Below are 4,538 nucleotides of genomic sequence, written 5' to 3'. Positions count from 1 at the left end.
TGAAAGCGATGCTTTTCTTAATTTTTGAAATTTGTAGTTAATGATGTTTTTGTATTCGTTGCACCTTGTTCATTATTGTCCCTTTGCCTGTTGTTTATTGTACTCTAATTTGTCTTGTAGAGCAACTCATTTCCTAGTCAAGATGTTTCTTGTTAATTTATTTTATAGAAAACATGCATTTTGTTTGTATTTGCCACCGCTCGAATAAGGACTGTTTATATTTTTATTCCTTTATTCACACTTCTGGCAGTTCCTGTTCGACTATGGTACCCGCGTAAGATAACACGTGATGTTGTAATTTTCTGCGTACTGTGTTTGCGGTATGTTTCTGCTTTGCTGCCAGGGTGGCACGACCAAGTCAGGCATTTACTTAGCCTTTAGTCTTGTCCCCCTAGGCAATCTTGTTCAATTTTGCCTTGAATAAAGCAAACCAAACCAAACCAAATAAATATTATTTCATATATACCTGTATAATGGTTCCCAGCACCACCACCCCTACTTGTGACGTATAGAAGTTAATACGCCTGTAATACGGCCTGAAGTGGATCAATGTACGGATTATTATCAGGATGAGTACGTCCCCACCGGCGATGATGTCGAAGAACGCCGTGTGATGATGATCATGTACAGATCGTAATCAAGTTCAACAAAAATCAGCCCATTTTCCCCGTATACACCAGCAGCAACATTGCAAGTTAGCCATTGAAAATGCGTTTGAGTTTGTTGCGAGCGGGTGCGCGTTCTTTGCATTGCGCTGACGATGGTCATCATTGTTATCCACAAGTCCATGTCCATGCTCATATGAGAGGAAAGGGTGGAAGTTAGAAGCAGGACGATGATGGGTCCTCGGGATTCTCTAGATTGCCGGACAATATATGTGTGAATCTGCGACCTCTCTAGCTCAGCCAAGTGTCCAAGACTGTAGCTCTGCAGAACTGCGAAGAGCAGCTGGCTTTCCGTCTCTCCTGGTCGTCTGAACCTTGCCATAGCAGCTTGTGTGTGTTCGGACAATTGAGAAATACTTTATATTTAGAAAGATGTGATTAAAGTAGGTTCTGGTAGGAAGACTCAAGTTGTTGTGAAAAGAGGTTGTCACTATGAAAAACTATGAATACAAGCTTCGTGGTCGCCGACGATAAAAAAAAAAAAGAAATCTGTGTTGACTTCAAAAAAAAAAAAAAAAAACGAAAACACATCTATTGTACGCTCCATTACAAAGAATGGTGGGCACGGTTCGATTGCTCACTCTGAAGTGGCACTCACACAAGCGCCGGCGCGTGTGTTTGTCGTATAGAGCACGCACACTGTATATATCCGGTGTCCGTCCATTAGAGAGAGTCATTGCGGGCGTGTGAATGTTATATAACGTGGCCCAACCTCTCTGTTTGAACGCGCTATCAGATCTGGCGACCAACGGTTCTGTTGACTTTTCTCAGCGCCAAGCCGCAAAGACCTCGTCGCCGTTCAGGGCGACCCGCGTTCTTTCGTGTTTCTGTTCTTCTTGCTCTTCTGCTCATTCGTGTGGCATGCGCGTGCTAAGTTCTTATTTTTTTTTTGCCCTCTTTTTAAGTAATACTTCGTATAACATCCACCTATAGGCACGTTTATCTCTGCATACGAAATTTGTAGCATAGCATATATCAAAATAATGGGTGTTTTTCCTCTGAAACCGTACTATTTATGGACTATGATGCTACACAGAAAAACTACAAGATGATTTTTTTTATGCGAAAGTCATAGATTTTTTTTATGAAACGCAAAAATCGGCTGTCGGTGTCATCACATAAGTGATGCAAAAAAGTCATCTTTGCACACAATAGTAAATGAGCACGCATCTTGACAATATTTAGTTAGCCAGTTTTCGCTCAAAGAAATAAATCGGCTGTCAGTTCTGGATCCATGTTGTTTCGGGAGATGTGCGTTTTTTGCAGGTGTGAAGTTCTAAAGTTTGTTTTTTCTGTTGACACAGATTATTTTTTTATTCAACACCTCATGCACAGTTGTTAGCGTCTGTTCACGACTGTTAAAAACAATGGCGTCATTGCTTTTGAGAATGCTGCTAACTTGTCGGTCGATAATTTTATGACATTGCTGCAATTTTATCTTCGTTCTACTTTTTTTTTTAGTTTGAGAACGGACTTTATCTGCAGCCACAAGGAATTTGTATTTGCTCGTGTGTTGCGCCTGTTTTGTCAGCGGACGTTGATCGGTTTCTAGATGGTAGTACTCACGAAAGATGTGTTCCTAACGTTTTTATATGTGTGGAATATTTTTTAAATTCTTTTAAAAAGCCCCATTTTATAACTTTAAACAACTCTTTTGATGCTATTCTAAACTTTTTAGACAATGTGTAAAGAGCTTGACCTCCACCTATGCATTCCCCTCTGATAACTCGCAGCAGTTTCTATATCTACGTCTTCTTCAAGCCGATCAGCTTTGTTGGCTTTATAAACCCTGAGTGCAGAAGGCCCTGTTGCCTTATGAGTCAGCCAAGTCTAAGCGTGTGAAAAGGGAGGTTGCCTACGTTCGGCCCTCACTAAATAACGCCCACGTACAATGCAAGGTAGCTTTAGTGATCATGTTCGGCGTTTATTTTCTGCTGGTTATCTTTGCACGTTGACGGCGATCGCATGGGTTCTTCTGCGTAATGCTAAGGCAGTCCGTTCCAGCGTGAACCCTGGCCCGCATCGCAGGAGGCGTCCAGAGGTGATGCCTTATATCGCACTTTTCACAACCTGAAAAAAGATGGCGAGTAGGCACGATGTGCCGATGGTGTTCTCCACCCGCGTGAGCCGGCTGGGCTTTGTCCCAGAACCTCCTCTGGCGGGAAGAAACCCGGCGGTTAAGGGAAAAAAGCATGCTCCGACGTATGCTAAATGTGCGGCTGGCGTCGTCTATATGAAACACCGTTGTCTTGCGGGAAATCTTGCGTCGGCCAAATGGGACGCCGCGTCGACGATCGTGCAAGGGAACACGGTCTTTCAATTAGAAATAACAAAATGTGCTCACCGATTTTCGGAAAAATGAAGATACTGGCTCGGAGCGGTGATGCCACAGCCCGCGAACTGCTGGAGGCCTTTCACACATCTGCAAGAGGTAGTGCTTGTGTTAGCGACACGTCTCTATCTTTATTTGATAATGGTTGGTAAATTTTTGCATGTCTTCTTGTAATATGTTCGGTCGCGACCATGTGACCACTTTTCTGCTTACACATGTCTGTTTTATCAGTATATATTTGAAGGGTTACGAAAAATAAGAGTGACTTGGAAGTTTGCGCCTGTCTCTGTCGTCTTCCTGTCCTTGTCATTATTCGTGCACACCACTTTACGTTAACAATAATCGTTCGAGTTTAACCCACTTTGCCTTAAAGTTATCAGGATATGGAGTCACCATTTGACGTCATCAGAATGCAAGAGTCATTGAGTTTTCTATAAGCACAGTATAAGAGACTCTGGCGCTATAGTGTATGTGGAAGCTGCAACGCACGGCGCTGCAGCCAGCATGGGGATTATGTGTAGTACACCGATTCGTGTAGTCTTTGGCCTTTCGTCTCGTTTTGGCACCACGTGGCCTGAATCCGCTCTGCTGATAGACAAAGTTCAGCAAAGGTTAAGCAGTTACGCTTCACCACCTAGGCGTTTCAGACTCACCAGTGCAAGTCGGCTCTCGAAGTTCACAACGGCTATTTCTTTCATTAGAAACGAAACCAATACACAGTAATAAACAAATACACAAGTAGGTTCAAAGCCCGCGAGCACGAACACTATAAGGAAATCCGTGTACTATACCCATCATTTTTATAGTGGCTGAACGATCGCAGTGTCAGAGTTCTCTATCGTGAACCTTAGGAAACTCCATGGTCACAGGCATTCCAAATATGTGACGTCATTGCATGAAATCGTCGGCGGGTGAAAGGTGGCTCCTTCACGGGGGTGGTGCAAGGGCAATTTATACGTGCGAGCTTGCAATGCCTCATATACCGAGGGTAATGTAAAAAAAAACAGGAAAAAGAAAGATGTTATGTGCACAAAACCTTTCGTAAGAGGGGTATGAGTATGAAGACAACGATGATGCTATACTTCGAAGCGCACAACACACATAGTAAACAAGAAAGAAGAACTAGACGAGAGAGTGACCGTTTTGCCTAGTCTTCTCTTGCGTATTTGTTTGTTCAGCGCTTCCAAGTACCGCCTCGAATCCTTAAAACTCGCCCAAGTATCTGTTCTTCTAAATCAATACGTCGACCGAGAAGTAATCGTAATAAGAGCTGGGTTTTCCCGTCGCAAAACTACGATATAATCATGAGAGACGCCGTATAGCGGAGGACTCCAGAAGGTTCGACCATCTGCTGTTCTTCAACGTACACTGGCGTTGCACAGTGCATGGGCCTCTACCGTTTCACCTCCATCGAGATGCGACCGCTACGGCCGGGATTGAACACGTGACTAGAGCTTAGGTTATGGTGCAGCAGGGCATCACAACCACTTCTGCAGACGATGGCTTTCACCTTCAAGTGGTCTTATCCAACTGCACGAGGA

This window comes from Rhipicephalus microplus, chromosome 8, assembly GCF_043290135.1.
Source record: "Rhipicephalus microplus isolate Deutch F79 chromosome 8, USDA_Rmic, whole genome shotgun sequence".
NCBI lineage: Eukaryota > Metazoa > Arthropoda > Arachnida > Ixodida > Ixodidae > Rhipicephalus > Rhipicephalus microplus.
This window is presented reverse-complemented; position numbering follows the sequence as displayed.